At 40.4% G+C, this 19,162-nt stretch overlaps 3 non-coding genes across 3 annotated transcripts; all 3 read left to right on the top strand.

The window, feature by feature from the left end:
- Positions 1-7,388: 7,388 nt before the first annotated feature.
- Positions 7,389-7,462, top strand: trnan-guu (transfer RNA asparagine (anticodon GUU)). The gene has a single exon. It is a non-coding gene; the product is annotated as a tRNA-Asn (tRNA).
- A 2,060-nt stretch (positions 7,463-9,522) lies between these two features.
- Positions 9,523-9,596, top strand: trnan-guu (transfer RNA asparagine (anticodon GUU)). The gene has a single exon. It is a non-coding gene; the product is annotated as a tRNA-Asn (tRNA).
- A 646-nt stretch (positions 9,597-10,242) lies between these two features.
- trnan-guu (transfer RNA asparagine (anticodon GUU)) lies at positions 10,243-10,316 on the top strand. Its single transcript has one exon. It is a non-coding gene; the product is annotated as a tRNA-Asn (tRNA).
- The last annotated feature ends 8,846 nt before the right edge of the window (positions 10,317-19,162 follow it).

Raw genomic sequence — 19,162 nt, forward strand, 5'->3', positions numbered from 1 at the left:
TGGCAGTAATGAAAGTTATAAGGAACCCAGCAACAGGCAAGAAATTTTAACATCAAGCCTAGAAAATGACCTGTTTGAAAAAGAACAATCTCAGGCGTCCTACAAATATAACATTACTTTTGGCAGTAATGAAAGTTTGGAGGAACCCACCAACAGATCAGAAATGTTGGACGTGTTGGAAAAGGAACAATCCCAGGTCTCTGCTGCGGCTGTGACTCCTCATTCCGAGGACGTCCAGCTGGTGCAGGATCATCCCCAGGCCTCCAAAGTTCGTCGTGTCACGTGGAAGTTTCCAATTTCACAAAGCGAGGAGATTCCCTCTAATGCCTCTGCTGCCGACGAAGATTATGGATCAGAAAAATTACAGGAATCTTACCAACATAATAAGGACAAGATCAACTATTTATACCATCGGATGGATATTGTCAGGACTAAGCTGCTGAAAAAGAATTTCTTTCTGACACGAGAAAAAGACAGAAGAGTCGCAGCAGAGAATAGCTGCTCCATTTCTGAGGAAAAACTCAAGGACCTGGAAAACTGTTTGACGTGTGAGCGTCATCTCCGTGAAAAGTGTGAGCAGGAGCTCAAGGAATGCAATGACGTAATTGCAGAATTGATTGAAACACTGAAACCACCAGTATCTGAAACTGAATATCAGTCAGTTGTAAAAGAGGTAGAGAGCTTGAAAGAACAACTCAAAGAAAAGACTGCCTCCAATATTGATCTTGCCTCCAAACTAAAGGCACAGGAGGAGGAAACAAAGACACAGGAAAAGAAGGTGGCAGAACTTATGAAGGCTGTATTTCTATCCGTCATCATCAAGCCAGAAGAAAAAACAGAGCTGTACATCCTCCCAGAACTCCATTTAGATCAGATACGTCTTCCACCAAAAAACATAATTGTAGAAGAGCTGGCTTCACAAGTGGAAGTATCGAATCTAGAAGTGGATGGAGTCAACAAAACAGAACCACAAGAGATCCCTGAGCAACCAAAAGAGAACGTTACATCAAAGAAGCGTCGGCGCAAGAACAAAAAGATGCCAGAAACCATTGTAAAGAACCAGCCTGAAGTCATCCAGGAACCTCAAGACACGGAGGACATTTCATCACCTTTCGTTGTCCAGGAACCAGAGAAGATTTCTGAACCCGTGGAAGAAAAGGAAATAGAAAGGGCTTCTGAAGACTCACAGGAAGTGATTCCATCAGATTTGGCTCATCAGGCTGGAGTGCCACAACCAGACGTGGTCCCAGAGCTGGTGAGTGACATCGAAATGGAATTAGTCCCACAACCAAAAGATGTCTCAGAGCCACCAAAAGAGAAAGTTTCTTCTAAAAAGCGTCGGCGCAAAAACAAAAAGACGCTAGAGACCATTATAAAGAACGACCAGCCTGAAGTCATGCAGGAACCTCAAGACACGGAGGACATTTCATCACCTTTCGTTGTCCAGGAACCACTTCCAAAGCAAAATCAAGAAAGAACTTTCATTGTCATCGAAATGGAACCAGCCTCTAAACAGTCAGAGGACTCTCCAACATCAAACCCCTCACATGCCACAGAAGACTTGTCTCTTCAACTTGCAGTACCAGAACAAGCAGTGGACAAGTTTAACCCCTCAGAAGAAAGACCAGAGCTGCCTTCAATGTGGAGGCGCTTCAAAAAATATATGACGCCTAAACATCGCCGACAATACAAAGACAACAACATCAAGAGAGAAAGTAGCAGCAGCGTTTAGTTTCGCTCACAAGACTAGTCACCCAATGAAATCTCTATACATCCTGTTACAGTAACATCAATAAAAATACTTCAAATGTATCTATCTGTTGTACGGCTCTATCTTTTCATCCTGAACAACTGCACTGACTGAAAGTATCAGTGCATTGTTCTCACAACTGTTCAGAGCATTATTGTGTCATTCAAATAAGAATATGAATAAGATCCTACACAAATTATTATTACATTGATTTATGTGTTTAAATCAAATAAAACGTGAAAAAAAAATTACGCACTTGTTTGGATTCTTTTATCAAAATAAGAAACAATTAAAAGGTAATTTTCTTCAAAAGTTATTCTTCCAAAGACAAAGAAGGTATTTTTGATATTGTTGAGGGTTTGATTTCCCCTTTTATTGTACATATTTATGCACTGTGCTTACATAGAGTTGATACACTCCTTTTTGAAAGGAACAAGCATTGACCGCACAGTGTGAAGGGTTAGAACACTACATGCTTACAGGGGGAGTCAAAACAGGTCAAAATATTTGAACCATGAATAGATTTTACTGGTGTTAAAAGATGAGTTTCCCTGTTTAGTGTCACGACAGCTGGAATGTACATCAGCATATGAATTAGTGTCTAACAGGAGGACTCCACTCTGGACGCAGCAGAGGACATCTTGAGAAAGTGGAGCCAAAGAGAGTAAAACCACCAAGCTGCTTAAAGCTGCTTGATCTGACTGCCCAGGTGTTTTTTGTGTGTTTGACCCATCAAACTCACCTCCATCCTCTTACACATGAGGAAACTCTGGTGCTCTGCTGCATTTCTCAATAGAAATTAAATGTATGTATACATGTGATTTTGTTTAAAAAGTTAGATAACGTATGTGTGGAACACTTTAACTGCAGGAGTATTTGTGTCACGATTCGGAGAGGTAGGACCCAGATGCAGTTCTTTCAACGGAACAAGGTTTATTCACAAAAAAGGGGACAAGGAGCAAGAACAAAAAAAACGCAGCTGAGCCGGATTATCAAAAACACTAAACTATTAAATAACAAAACCATGAGAAACAAAACAAGACTGAGATCGGCAAAACAAGACTTATCTGTGTCGTGGAAGCATGAAGGGATAGTGAGGTAAGGATTCTGCCGTGACTGAAAGGAAACCAGAAGACTAAATACTGTGGAGGGAGTGATCAGTGAATGAGGTGCAGCTGTGAACAATTAACCAGGTGACTTGAGTGAACTGAGGTGGCAGGGGAAAACAGGACTAGAACATAACTGAAACCATGATTAAACAAACTGACATAACATAAACTTCTAAAGCAGCCTGTGACAATTTGTTGGAATGAAACGATGCAAAAAGTTCAATAAACTTTTAGCAAATTGTTGCTCGTGTTCTTTAGCCTCATCAGAGCCATGTTTCCTCTTGCCTGGGGAAGGATTAAAGATCTTGGACTTTCTACATAAAGACAGTGGAACAAAGAGTAGATTTTATTCACCAATCTGACAACATCATTTACAACAAAAAGTACTCTTCAACAGAACAGAAAGATTCAGGAAACACTGATCAGCATCAACACCTGAACTCATTCAGCAGTGTGGTGAAAACAGAAAAATACTGAAACTTCTCTGTTTAAAGGAGAAACTTTCAGCTGTGGGGCAAGATTTCCCTGCAGGCTCCTGATTTTCTCTTTGTTCGCTCAGTCTGTTGTTTTCTGTCCTCACTTTAGTCAACACAGTCGGACAGTAAAAGCTCATTCTCTCTCTTTATCTGGTGTTTACATCACTGTGTCGACAGCACAGTTACACATGTATGCTGTTAAGTCAACGTTGACTTTTTATGCTGTTTCACATGTTCTGCTTTGAACATAAAATCTGACATCATGGAGCTTTTATCATTAGCATCAAATATTTAAAAGAACGTTGTTGGACATAAAAACACATTTCTCATTTTTAACAAACTTCAATAAATTCAAATTGTAAGAATATGTGTGTCAGACAGGAATAACGGGATCACACTCCTCAGCCTCCCTGGTAAGGTCTATTCGGGGGTACTGGAGAGGAGGAACCACATTTTCACAGTTTTCTGTGTAAAGGTTTGTTATAAAAGAAGAGTCCACAAAGCCTGAGTAGCAGACCTGTGCTTCATCTTGACTTGAGGCATTTCAGGAGAAACTGTCTTGCAATTATAACCCCAGGGAGCCTCCCGCAGAATGAATCTGGTTTTAATTATTGTCAAAACTGGTAAACTTTCTTTCACTTTAGTCTCATGCCATATTAATAACCATTTGAATGATAGAGGATCAATGTAAATAACTAAAATGATTTAATTTAATATTACTCCTCCGCATCTGACCCATCCAGGTTGGGACCTGTTGAACACACACATCCACAGGGTCACACACTCATGGAGACAGATGCCATACACTGGAGCGGTGGGGCAGCCAATTACAGCGCCCGGGGAGCATGGGGGGTACGGAGCCTTCTTCAAGGGCCGTGGAGGTGGAGGTGGAGCTGGAAGTGGACTACCACCAGGGCCCAAAAAATACTGAGGTCATAAGTCAGAACTTCTAGTCGGGTTCAGGGGCCGGCTCCCCTGGAAGTTTTTTTAATTCCATTATTTAAATCTGGCCATTTTCAGAGTCTTAAAGGAACAATAACAACATCATAATGACTTTTAGGTTTATTTGTTTTGTTTGTTATCAGAGAACATCAGCCTCATCCTAAATGAATAAAACTGGAGAATGAATTTCATCAAGTCATGGATTAGGAATAAAAAGAAATGTATTGTCCTGGGACAGAGGGATAATATACTGTAAACAAATGCTTCATATTTCCTTCAGTATTTAAAATAGATACCCAAGCCCTATTACACTATCATGTTGATGATAGTGCCTAATCTGTTCACTCTTCTTAAGGAAAACCAGCTTTTGAACATATTTCTATTATAATCTTACACAATACTTCAATTATCATGCATTAAACAGCTGACTTTTAAAACGTATACAGGTCTGGCATAGTCTCTTCCTTTTCTAGTAGCTGCTCTCCCTCTATCTCTGCTCCTCTTCTTGCTGCTTGGCCCAAAGATGAGCTTGGTTTGGCTCAGCCTTTTCCTCCCTATCCTGTTTTCCTTTAGTGAAGAATATAAAAAACTGGACTATCTCACTCACCTGCACCTTAATGCTTACATCAATAATTTTGTTAATATTGTAAATTTTTACACTTTTATTTTAATATCCTACACTTTTACTGAAGCATTTTTCTTATTTTATTGTTTTGTGTGGAATTACTGTGCCACGTTTTTTTTTTTATTCGACATATTTCTATTTAAATTCTTATCCTTAATTCTTGGTAGCAGGTAAAAAGAAAATTTCACTGCACATTGTATTATGTATGATTATGTATGTGACAAATAAAACTCTTGAATCTATAAACACAGTCAAATACTAAACTGATAGAAATAAAAAACAAGACGCCATTTCATCATCATATTTTCAGATGTGTCAGAAATCTTAAAAAACCTTGGGCAGTGCGGAGCTTTTGAAATTTGAGGTAAAAATTAGGCTTTTTGAAGGACCATTATGGTGACTCATGAAGTAAGGGCAAGTTACCACAGAAAAGTATTTATTATTATTATTTTGAAAATTAACCGGATGTTTTATTTTGTTTCTGCATACGAGTTCCTGTCCGGCACGATCTGCTCTGTGCAGTGTTCCTGCGTTGTGCTCCGGCATCTGGCAGAAATATATAACAGGTTCAGCATCCAACATTGGGAAATCAACACTGAATAAACTTTTCAATCAGTCGCAAAATGAATGTTGACTCAACCGGTGGAAATTTAACCAAAATTAAACTTTGATTTGATGTGTCCTTCCTATCTGAGTAGTACGCTGGGCTGCAAAAAAAATATCTCCACATTAAAATGCATTTTTTTCTCACAGTCATCTACCACTTAAACTGCTCTCCACCTACATTTTTAGTTTAATGTGCTCCTCTTCCAGTGACTGAAGTCCGACATGTGTGTGGTAGTTACCATATAGACCATATGATGTTGATGACGCGCAGCACATATGCCCAAACTGGGCCACTGTTCTATTAAACAGTCGTGCTACTCTTGGCTATTCAAATATAAAATCACCACAATTTAAGCAAAACATTTTTTATTTTAAATACCGAGGACACGACCTTGGTGTCCTCTATGGTAGTTACGGCCTTGCTTTGATCATCTTCTGTGTTTGCTTAGATAATGCAGATTATTGCTATCACATGTGGAAGAGTGTCTGCTCCTCTCTTTCCCTCTCTGTCTCCTCAGCAGCAACATTTGAAGTGAATGTGCCACAGAGCTCCTATCAGGCAGAGGAGGAGCACAACATCACTCTGGAGTGGATGTTCACAACCAAACCTGACAGCTCCTGGAGCTCCCTGTATATCATCTGGAACCTGATAACTGATCACAGAGTCTTATTCCTGTATCATGTTCATGAAGGTGTTGAGGTGTCAGAGTCTCAGGATGAACAGTTTGCAGGACGAGTCCAGAGTGACAAAGACGCCCTCAGAGAAGGACGAACCAGACTTCATGTGTCCAGGCTCAGGACTGAGGACTCTGGTCTGTATGTGTGTGAAGTGAAGACTGATTGTGGCTTCAGCTTTGGAAGATGTCGACTCAGCGTCACTGGTGAGTTCACATCGAGGATTTAATCTCCTTAAGATTTTTACTGCTGGTTCTTGTTCATTTGGAGTTTTTTCCTGCTGAGAGTTAACATGAGATTTAAAGCTCAGATGTTCCAGTAGTTAGCCATGAAGAACCACTACAGAACTAACACAGTTTATCCAGCTCAGAGTTTAAAGTAGCTGAGAACCAACTGTCTCTGTTTGTGTTGTTGTGTTGTTCATATAGACTCATACATATGAACAGTATCCACAACATTTTATTCTGTCAGCTGTCAACACAAAATCCAAAACTCAAAGCAAATGAAGAGAAAACAGACAAAATGCAGCAGAACAACAGTTTCTCTGACAGCAAATGAAGAATTACTAAGATCTACTAATGATGAGGGAAATGTTTTCTATTTCCATAAATCACCTTCATGTTTTGTCCTTTACAGCAGCTGCTGATCACTCCCAACCTCAGAGACCGACTGAGAGTCCACAGCCAGACATTTCAGGAGGGATCGGACTCTACGCTGCAATGGAAGTAATAGGAGTAGTAGTACATGCAGTAGCTCTGCTGGTTATACTCCCTTTTCTTTATTTAACATAATCCAATAACAGGAGGGCAAACTTCAGTAGTTATTTAAGAGAACCCTGAAGCTCCATGAGGCTGCTTTTCCTGCACATCCAGACTGACCTCTGACCTTTTCACCTCTCAGACTGTCTTCATGTACTGAGACAAACAAACTGGATGAAAGATAGAGAGGACCAACATCTGAATAGAGACTAAGAGGACTCTGTAAAGTATTCTGCAAATATAATCACAGAAGAAGAGAAAAAGGCACCATTATCAGTGCCTGAGAGGCTGCGGCAGGAAAAACTCCAGCAGCTTAATAGTCAGTCCAGTAGATGGCAGTAATGCTCCTCACACAGCTGGAAGGCATGAACGGAAATGGTCTCTGTGGTGATAACAATTCGGTGATATGTTTTCATATTATGCATTGTTAATTAAGTTGCTGACAGAGTCTCTGTGGCGCAATCGGCCAGCGCGTTCGGCTGTTAACCGAAAGGTTGGTGGTTCGAGCCCACCCAGGGACGAGTGTGTTTACCAACAGATCGTTGCTAACTCAGCAGATCGTTGGTAACTCAGATATACCGCTGCCATGTCTTCAGAACATTGTCTGCGTATATATCTCTTTCTACGGGCTCCGGCCCCGTCCTTTACATCCGAGTAGGAAATCTTTTCTATCGACTGCTAAGCAACCAGTTGTATGTTTGGTAGCAAATCGAAAGCCGCCGGTGTAACGTGTCCCACTGTACCCACAACCTATCAGGCTCTGTGGTTAGAGTGGGTCCTCCAATAATTCCTAATTCCTAATCTCGCCGCTCCGTACCCCCCATGCTCCCTGGGCGCTGTAATTGGCTGCCCCACCGCTCCAGTGTATGGCATCTGTCTCCATGAGTGTGTCACCCCGTGCATGTGTGTGTTCAACAGGTGCCAACCTGGATGAGTCAGATGCGGAGAGTCATTTCGTGTGACTACATGACAATAAAGTAATCTTAATAAAGTCATCTTAGTTAATTACATTGATTCTTTATCATTCAAATGGTTATTAGTATGCCATGAGAGACCCAGAGGAAAAAAAGTTTTGCTTTTTTGATATCTTTATGATAATTTAAGTATTGCGGTTGAAAGAAACATACTGCAACAATTTTTTTTTCAAAAACATTGTTTATTTATTTTTTCTGGACTGTCCCTTGTGGTGGACATCGGGTCTTGTTTGATATAAAATGTAATGATGTAATGTTATAATACCGAATTCATTTTCATGTGGATTTCTTTTAAAAAATATAATTATCTGCTCATCTACAAATGCCTTCCCTGGCCTAGGCAGATTAAACAGACACTCTGTTTAAGAGAGGTCTCACCTTCCAGAGGGGATCACGCTTCTTCTCCTCATCAGAGACATCAAGATCATTTGTGACTTTGATGGACTGCCTGATCTTGAAGAATCTGTCTCGACTCATTGCATCAGCTATAACTGGGACCCTTGTCTTTGCCACCCAGTACATCCGGATCCTAGGGTATCCGAGGCATGCCATGTACATAGACATGCCAAAGAAGGTTTTCAGCTCCTCTGGTGTGGTTTTTAGACTTCCTCCAGTGATCAACATCTCCCGATTGTTTGTTCGTTCTGACATTTCTTTAAAAACTTGGTCATCGATGTGCTGTTGGAAGTAGTCAGAGGGCTTCCAGTTCTGATGGATGTGTCCAGTGTTGTCATTAGAATTACTGTCTTCCACAATAGGGTTGAAACTTAAGTGATAAAGAAAGGAGAGGTATAAGTTCAATGCTCTTTCAGCAGATGTATTATTGAATATTTAAATCAATATGGTCAGTAGTTTGCCATATCAAGTTTTTAACTGATTGTGCACTGTGCCTGTGTGTGTGTTAGAACAAGAGTGTGAACTAAAACTGCTTTCATTTCCATTGCTACACACTGTAATAAACTTCAAAACACAATGGGTGTTTCTCGGCTCAGGCTCAGGCTCAGGCTCCTCAACAGCTGCAGTATCCTCCTCTGAACTTTCATCTTCCTCCTCTCTCTGGGCCTCATCCATCTCATCAAATCTGAATCTCCCACCACAACTCTTAGCAAAATCTTCTCTGCCTCACTTAGCCCTCTGCTCCCTGATGTATTAAAAATGGGGGTTAGTAAGTCCTGATGTCCACTACAAAGGACATTACATAGAAGTTATGTTTTGAAAGGGTTAAAAATACTGTGTCTTCATAAAAATGTTACTAAATTGAAGTAAAGACTTTGATATTAAAGAAAAAATAGATTTTTAACAATAGAAACATGATATCTGCAAAACATTGTCAACTAACCTCTCTTGTTGCTGTAAAACGTGGACGTTGAAATTCCCACCATTTTCAAAAGACAGTGCATGTGATGTGTTGGCCACATCCCCACAACTGGGGCATCAAAACAGAGCCCAGGATGTCCTCTGAGAGGGACAGTAGGACTCAGATAGATTTTATAAGTTATGCCTGACTTAGAGGTTTCAGACTCATGTCCTGCACAGAGGACAAAAATTAATTGCCGGGTCTCGGGAGGATAATGATTTTCAGACACAATTATTACACTGTCCATCGAGTCTCTGTGGCGCAATCGGCCAGCGCGTTCGGCTGTTAACCGAAAGGTTGGTGGTTCGAGCCCACCCAGGGACGAGTGTGTTTACCAACAGATCGTTGCTAACTCAGACATACTGCTGCCATGTCTTCAGAACTCGGTCTGCATATATATCTCTTTCTACGGGCTCCGGCCCCGTCCTTTACAACCGAGTAGGACATTTTTTCTATCGACTGCTAATGATCAACACCTCCCGATTGTTTGTTCGTTCTGACATTTCTTTAAAAACTTGGTCATCGATGTACTGTTGGAAGTAGTCAGAGGGCTTCCAGTTCTGATGGATGTGTCCAGTGTTGTCATTAGAATTACTGTCTTCCACAATAGGGTTGAAACTTAAGTGATAAAGAAAGGAGAGGTATAAGTTCAATGCTCTTTCAGCAGATGTATTATTGAATATTTAAATCAATATGGTCAGTAGTTTGCCATATCAAGTTTTTAACTGATTGTGCACTGTGCCTGTGTGTGTGTTAGAACAAGAGTGTGAACTAAAACTGCTCTCATTTCCATTGCTACACACTGTAAGAAACTTCAAAACCCGAGCTCCAGCAGCTTAATAGTCAGTCCAGTAGATGGCAGTAATGCTCCTCACACAGCTGGAAGGCATGAACGGAAATGGTCTCTGTGGTGATAACAATTCGGTGATATGTTTTCATATTATGCATTGTTAATTAAGTTGCTGACAGAGTCTCTGTGGCGCAATCGGCCAGCGCGTTCGGCTGTTAACCGAAAGGTTGGTGGTTCGAGCCCACCCAGGGACGAGTGTGTTTACCAACAGATCGTTGGTAACTCAAGACATACTGCTGCCATGTCTTCAGAACATTGTCTGCGTATATATCTCTTTCTACTGGCTGCGGCCTCGTCCTTCACAACCAAACTGAACATTTTTCCTATCAGAAACATGTTTGGTGCTGTCTTTCCGCCGGGGTAACGTGTCCCACTGTACCCACAACCTATCAGGCTCTGTGGTTAGAGTGGGTCCTCCAATAACTTCCATTCCTACTCTCACTGCTCCGTACCCCCCATGCTCCCCGGGCGCTGGAAGTGGCTGCCCCATCGCTCCAGTGTATGGCATCTGTCTCCATGAGTGTGTCACCCCGTGCATGTGTGTGTTCAACAGGTCCCAACCTGGATGGGTCAGATGCGGAGAGTCATTTCGTGTGACTACATGACAATAAAGTCATCTTAATAAAGTCATCTTAGTTACTTACATTGATTCTTTATCATTCAAATGGTTATTAGTATTCCATGAAACTGTGTATATTACAGTGGTCTCTTGAAGTGAAAGAAAGTTGAGCTGTTTTGACAATAATTAAAACCAGATTTATTCTGCGGTGAGCTCCCTGGGGTTGTAATTGCAAGACAGTTTCTCCTGAAATGCCTCAAGTCAAGATGAAGCACAGGTCTGCTACTCAGGCTTTGTGGACTCTTCTTTTATAATGAACCTTTACACAGAAAAATGTGAAAATGTGGTTAAAACATTTTTGAGATGCTTCATTATATTTTCACCAACAACTCCTTATCATCTGAGACTTTTAACTGTGATATCTCTGGTGCTCGGGCAGGAATCTCTACACTGGCACAAGGTCTCCATCTTCTGGAGAGAGTGCTACAGGAGTGGTGACAGTGCAGCTCAGATGAGGTTTCTCTGGAAAATCATGCTGCTCTGCAGCAATCTTAGGAATTTTCTGAAGTAATGCATGAATTATGGACCTCTATTAATCATTCAGTCACCAAGAGATTAATTATGTGTATGTAACTTGAATCTTTATGGAAGTAAAAATTCTGCTCAGCAGCACTTCTCCCCTGGTGAAAAGTAAATGTGCCAAGAAAACATCAACTTTAGCACATTTGACTGTACTTGACAGTGACAACCGGGGAAGCCGGGAATGTTCACTCTGACTTTAAATGTTTGCTGAACAATCAGGGATTCCGTGCAGGAGCTCAGTGGTCCTGATCTGCATTATTGATACAAAGAGCAGTGAGACAATGTCAGGTTCATACAGAATAAAGACACATTTAGATCCAAACACAGTCTGTAAACATACCTTCATGCTGTCTGCCTTGATAGAGAGTTTGGACCCAATATACTACAAACTATCAAGTCTGACTTTCCAAATGACGCATTATCTTAGAAATCTAATGCTGCTGAAAAGTACAGTACCTATGCAAGACGGGTGATAATGACAAAATGACTCACACATTAGTTGGATATATTCGCTCATAATCAAAGGCGCAAAGGAAAAAGTTTGTCCTTAGCGTTCAGTGTTCAGATGGGCCTGAGCCGTCTCTTCTTCCTGAGACGGCGGCTCATGTCTGTAGAGATATGATATGCATGTTTGATCACTCCAATGCACTGTTCAACTCTACTGGGGGAGTTGCACTTAAGACAAAACTGTAGGTGCTTGGACAAACTGGTGAAAAATTCTTGTTCTCTGGTAGGCAGAAGGCTCGACCCTCTCGGTGCTGTGGTGGAGCAACGGATGAGGAGGAAATCATATTCTGTTTTAGAGAACAATAAACATCCTCTCCACAGCATCCTGGCAGGACAGAGGAGCAGCTGTAGACAGAGACTCATCTCACTGAGCTGCAGGACTGAGAGGTTCAGGAGGTCCTTTGTCCCCACAGCCATAAGGCTTTTTAACAGTGACTGCTGACATGTTCTTCTCAAATTTATTTAATTAGTCATTGATTATGATTATCATTATTATTGTTGTTGTTGTCGAATATACAATCATTGTAAATATTTATATTTTAATGAGCTACTTGACTAATTTGAATTTCCCTCATTGGGGAATGAATAAAGTATTTTTGTATTCTATTCTATTCTATTCTATTCTATTCTATTGTAGCCACCTAAAAATCACTTTTATTTTGAGGCTTTTTTAAATGGGGAAAAAGAGAGCAAAGTGAGGAAAGGTGTGACAGATGAACCCCAGCAGTCTAATCCTATAGCAGCTTAACTATAAGCTTTATCAAAAAGGAAAGTTTTAAGCCTAATCTTAAAAGTGGAAAGGGTGTCTGCTTCAGTTTGAATGTGGAAAAAGGTTTATTTTGGAAACATTTTAAAAACTGACATTATTCTGTCTTGGAAAACACTGCTAGTGGGAAACATTACACTGGTTGCTAAAAAACTGGCAGAAGTGGACCTTCTGTGACATGAAGTATTCAGCTGAAGTCGTCAAGTGATTAACAGAGAACAAAAATCAACATTCTGGAATCCGGACTTCAATTCCATTCAGAATCTGTGGTTGGAATCACAGACCAGAAGAGAGACAGAACAGAGGCCTTCAAACCTGCAGATCATCACAGAATGAGGTCCAATTTTCCAGTGGAGGCATGAAGAAAGCAGTCGTGAGTACCATAACATACAATGAATGCATTAAAACTGACCTGGACAATAATATTTTGAGATTTCACAGAAAAAAGTTTAAAAATGTATAATCATAAAACTGAACAAGAGAGCAAAACAACACACAAGATGGTGGCTGAGAACGTAACGCCATTGCTCTTTTTTAGTCTTATCACTAAATTGTGATGTCATCACTGATGACATCACAATCTCTCTTCTGGTCTTCTGGTCATCACTGATGATGACATCACAATTGATGTCACCACTGATGTTGTTTGACATCACAATTGATGTCACCACTGATGTTGTTTGACATCACAAATGTTATATAGGCCAGACATTTTCACTCCTTTTTCACAGTTCGTCAGGAGTTTATCTGAAGAAACACGTCCAGTTTTCGAAGCAAATTTGAAAGTCTCAGCAAACGGTTTTCACATCGTCTAAAAAATCAACACTTAGTTACTATCTTAAATAGTAATTTGGACAAACTCTTAAAAACAACAAGCAAAATGAGTCAAACCAAGATATCATCTGCTCCACTTCAGTGGTGTGACATGGTAGAGGACGATTTACCTGAGGATTTCTACACATATACCATTACTTTTGGCGATAATGAAAGTTATGAGGAACCCACCAACAGGTCAGAAAATGACCTGTTGGAAAAAGAACAATGCCAGGCCTCTGAGGATTCCACGTCTCCTCAAACAGTAAATGACGAAGAGGAAAAGGAACAATCCCAGGTCTCTGCTGCGGCTGTGACTCCTCATTCCGAGGACGTCCAGCTGGTGCAGGATCATCCCCAGGCCTCCAAAGTTCGTCGCGTCACCTGGAAGTTTCCAATTTCACAAAGCGAGGAGATTCCCTCTAATGCCTCTGCTGCCGACGAAGATTATGGATCAGAAAAATTACAGGAATCTAACCAACATAATAAGGACAAGATCAACTATTTATACCATCGGATGGATATTGTCAGGACTAAGCTGCTGAAAAAGAATTTCTTTCTGACACGAGAAAAAGACAGAAGAGTCGCAGCAGAGAATAGCTGCTCCATTTCTGAGGAAAAACTGAAGGACCTGGAAAACTGTTTGACGTCTGAGCGTCATCTCCGTGAAAAGTGTGAGCAGGAGCTCAAGGAATGCAATGACGTAATTGCAGAATTGATTGAAACACTGAAACCACCAGTATCTGAAACTGAATATCAGTCAGTTGTAAGAGAGGTAGAGAGCTTGAAAGAACAACTCAAAGAAAAGACTGCCTCCAATATTGATCTTGCCTCCAAACTAAAGGCACAGGAGGAGGAAACAAAGACACAGGAAAAGAAGGTGGCAGAACTTATGAAGGCTGTATTTCTATCCGTCATCATCAAGCCAGAAGAAAAAACAGAGCTGTACATCCTCCCAGAACTCCATTTAGATCAGATACGTCTTCCACCAAAGAACATAACTGTAGAAGAGCTGGCTTCACAAGTGGAAGTATCGAATCCAGAAGTGGATGGAGTCAACAAAACAGAACCACAAGAGATCCCTGAGCAACCAAAAGAGAACGTTACATCAAAGAAGCGTCGGCGCAAGAACAAAAAGATGCCAGAAACCATTGTAAAGAACCAGCCTGAAGTCATCCAGGAACCTCAAGACACGGAGGACATTTCATCACCTTTCGTTGTCCAGGAACCAGAGAAGATTTCTGAACCCATGGAAGAAAAGGAAATAGAAAGGGCTTCTGAAGACTCACAGGAAGTGATTCCATCAGATTTGGCTCATCAGGCTGGAGTGCCACAACCAGACGTGGTCCCAGAGCTGGTGAGTGACATCGAAATGGAATTAGTCCCACAACCAAAAGATGTCTCAGAGCCACCAAAAGAGAAAGTTTCTTCTAAAAAGCGTCGGCGCAAAAACAAAAAGACGGTAGAGACCATTATAAAGAACGACCAGCCTGAAGTCATGCAGGAACCTCAGGACACGGAGGACATTTCATCACCTTTCGTTGTCCAGGAACCACTCCCAAAGCAAAATCAAGAAAGAACTTTCATTGTCATCGAAATGGAACCAGCCTCTAAACAGTCAGAGGACTCTCCAACATCAAACCCCTCACATGCCACAGAAGACTTGTCTCTTCAACTTGCAGTACCAGAACAAGCAGTGGACAAGTTTAACCCCTCAGAAGAAAGACCAGAGCTGCCTTCAATGTGGAGGCGCTTCAAAAAATATATGACGCCTAAACATCGCCGACAATACAAAGACAACAACATCAAGAGAGAAAGTAGCAGCAGCGTTTAGTTTCGCTCACAAGACTAGTCACCCAATGAAATCTCTATACATCCTGTTACAGTAACATCAATAAAAATACTTCAAATGTATCTATCTTTTGTACGGCTCTATCTTTTCATCCTGAACAACTGCACTGACTGAAAGTATCAGTGCATTGTTCTCACATCTGTTCAGAGCATTATTGTGTCATTCAAATAAGAATATGAATAAGATCCTACACAAATTATTATTATATTGATTTATGTGTTTAAATCAAATAAAACGTAAAAGAAAAAATTACGCACTTGTTTGGATTCTTTTATCAAAATAAGAAACAATTAAAAGGTCATTTTCTTCAAAAGTTATTCTTCCAAAGACAAAAAAGGTATTTTTGATATTGTTGAGGGTTTGATTTCCCCTTTTATTGTACATATTTATGCACTGTGCTTACATAGAGTTGATACACTCCTTTTTGAAAGGAACAAGCATTGACCGCACAGTGTGAAGGGTTAGAACACTACATGCTTACAGGGGGAGTCAAAACAGGTCAAAACATTTGAACCATGAATAGATTCTACTGGTGTTAAAAGATGAGTTTCCCTGTTTAGTGTCACGACAGCTGGAATGTACATCAGCATATGAATTAGTGTCTAACAGGAGGACTCCACTCTGGACGCAGCAGAGGACATCTTGAGAAAGTGGAGCCAAAGAGAGTAAAACCACCAAGCTGCTTAAAGCTGCTTGATCTGACTGCTCAGGTGTTTTTTGTGTGTTTGACCCATCAAACTCACCTCCATCCTCTTACACATGAGGAAACTCTGGTGCTCTGCTGCATTTCTCAATAGAAATTAAATATATGTATACATGTGATTTTGTTTAAAAAGTTAGATAACGTATGTGTGGAACACTTTAACTGCAGGAGTATTTGTGTCACGATTCGGAGAGGTAGGACCCAGATGCAGTTCTTTCAAACGGAACAAGGTTTATTAACAAAAAAGGGGACAAGGAGCAAGAACAAAAAAAACGCAGCTGAGCCGGATTATCAAAAACACTAAACTATTAAATAACAAAACCATGAGAAACAAAACAAGACTGAGATCGGCAAAACAAGACTTATCTGTGTCGTGGAAGCATGAAGGGATAGTGAGGTAAGGATTCTGCCGTGACTGAAAGGAAACCAGAAGACTAAATACTGTGGAGGGAGTGATCAGTGAATGAGGTGCAGCTGTGAACAATTAACCAGGTGACTTGAGTGAACTGAGGTGGCAGGGGAAAAACAGGACTAGAACATAACTGAAACCATGATTAAACAAACTGACATAACATAAACTTCTATAGCCGACTGTGACAATTTGTTGGAATGAAACGATGCAAAAAGTTCAATAAACTTTTAGTAAATTGTTGCTCGTGTTCTTTAGCCTCATCAGAGCCATGTTTCCTCTTGCCTCACTTTAGTCAACACAGTCGGACAGTAAAAAGCTCATTCTCTCTCTTTATCTGGTGTTTACATCACTGTGTCGACAGCACAGTTACACATGTATGCTGTTAAGTCAACGTTGACTTTTTATGCTGTTTCACATGTTCTGCTTTGAACATAAAATCTGACATCATGGAGCTTTTATCATTAGCATCAAATATTTAAAAGAACGTTGTTGGACATAAAAACACATTTCTCATTTTTAACAGACTTCAATGAATTCAAATTGTAAGAATGTTTGTGTCAGACAGGAATAACGGGATCACACTCCTCAGCCTCCCTGGTAAGGTCTATTCGGGGGTACTGGAGAGGAGGAACCACATTTTCACAGTTTTCAATTCAATTCAATTCAATTTTATTTATATAGCGCCAGATTACAACAATTGTCATCTCAAGGCACTTAAGTAATATAGTCCAATTCAAGCCAATTGGAATTCAATTCATTGTAATCATAATCCAAATAATTCATATAGAGCCAATTCAAAAAATTAATATCCTAGCTAAGGAAACCAACAGATTGCACCGAAACGTGTCTTCAGTCCAATCTCCCGTCCTGAGCGTGCCTGTGGCGACTGTGGAAAGGAACGACTCCCTTTTAACAGGAAGAAACCTCTGGCAGAACCAGACTCAGGAAGGGTGGCCATCCGCCTCGACCAGCTGGGGTTTGAGAAGACAGAAAAGAGGGAAAAGAGGGGGGAAAAACACCATAACGCCATTCAAAGGATATCTGTTGGAACAGGGAAACATAGGTTAATAATCACAATAATGTCACATGTACATAAAATCAATTGTGAAATTAAACAGGGGGAAAAAGAGAGCAAAGTGAGGAAAGGTATGACAGATGAGGTCCCCCAGCAGTCTAAGCCTATAGCAGCTTAACTATGGGATGTTTCAGGATTACCTGAGCCATCCCTAACTATAAGCTTTATCAAAAAGGAAAGTTTTAAAGCCTAATCTTAAAAGTGGAAAGGGTGTCTGCTTCCCGGACATTTACTGGCAGCTTATTCCACAAGAGAGGGGCCTGATAACTGAAGGCTCTACCTCCCATTCTACTTTTAGAAACTCTGGGAACAACAAGTAAACCTGCAGTTTGGGAGCGAAGTGCTCTGTTAGGAAAATATCTTACAATTAAATCTTTAAGATATGATGGAGCTCAGTCATTACGAACTTTATATGTGAGAAGAAGAATCTTAAATTCTATTCTGAATTTAACAGGGAGCCAATGAAGAGAAGCTAAAACTGGAGAAACATGATCTCTCCTGTTAGTTCTCATCAGAACTCTGGCTGCAGCATTTTGGATCAGCTGGAGGCTTTTCAGAGAATATGTGGGACAGCCCAATAATAAGAAATTACAGTAGTCCAATCTTAAAGTAACAAATGCATGGAGCAGTTTTTCTGCATCACTCTGAGACAGGATGTTTCTAATTTTGACAATACCACGAAGGTGAAAGAAAGCAGTCCTAGAAACCTGTTTTATATGTGCGTCAAAGGACAGATTCTGGTCAAAAATAAGTCCAACGTTCCTCACTGTAGTACCAGAAGCCAAATGTCATCTAGAGCAACTGTTTGATCCTGAAGCACTCAGGTCCAGAGGCAACAACTTCAGTTTTGTTTGAATTAAGACCAACTCTTTATTTGAGTATCATCAGCATAGCAATGAAAATGTATGCAGTGCTGTCTAACAAGTTTACCTAGTAAAAGAGAAATTCTGATGAAGGAAACAAGTTGGGGGGATATGCAAAGGAAACATTTACAAAGATAAATACAAATATATGAGGTAAAGATACTAACAGAATAATATGAATGTGATCAGGGGGCCCAAAAAATACTGAGGTCATGAGTCAAAACTCCTAGGCGGGTTCAGGGGCATGCTTCCCTGGAAATCTTTTTAATTCTGTTATTTAAATCTGGTCACTCTTAAGGAGCAAAAGCAACATAATGACTTGTAGGCCTATTTTGTTTTGTTTGTTATCAGAGAACATCAGCCTCATCCTAAATGATTTGCAAATGAGTAAAACTGGAGAATGAATTTCATCAAGTCATGAATTAGGAATAAAAAGGAATGAATTGTCCTGGGACAGAGGGATAATATACTGTATACAAATGCTTCATATTTCCTTCAGTATTTAAAATAGATACCCAAGCCCTATTACACTATCATGTTGATGATAGTTTCTAATCTGTGAATCTTACACAATACTTCAATTATCATGCATTAATCAGCTGACTTTTAAAACGTATACAGGTCTGGCATAGTCTCTTCCTTTTATAGTAGCTGCTCTCCCTCTATCTCTGCTCCTCTTCTTGCTGCTTGGCCCAAAGATGAGCTTGGTTTGGCTCAGCCTTTTCCACCCTATCCTGTTTTCCCTTTAGTGAAGAATATAAACACAGTCAGATACTAAACTGATAGAAATGAAAACAACACACCATTTCAACATCATGTTTTCAGATGTGACAGAAATCTTAAAAAACCCTGAGGCAGAGCTTTTGAAATTTGAGGTAAAAATGGAGCATTCTGAGGCTTTTTGAAGG

The sequence above is a fragment of the Leuresthes tenuis genome, unplaced genomic scaffold (genome assembly GCF_036924035.1).
Source record: "Leuresthes tenuis unplaced genomic scaffold, fLeuTen1.0.hap1 SCAF_17, whole genome shotgun sequence".
Classification (NCBI taxonomy): Eukaryota; Metazoa; Chordata; class Actinopteri; order Atheriniformes; family Atherinopsidae; genus Leuresthes; species Leuresthes tenuis.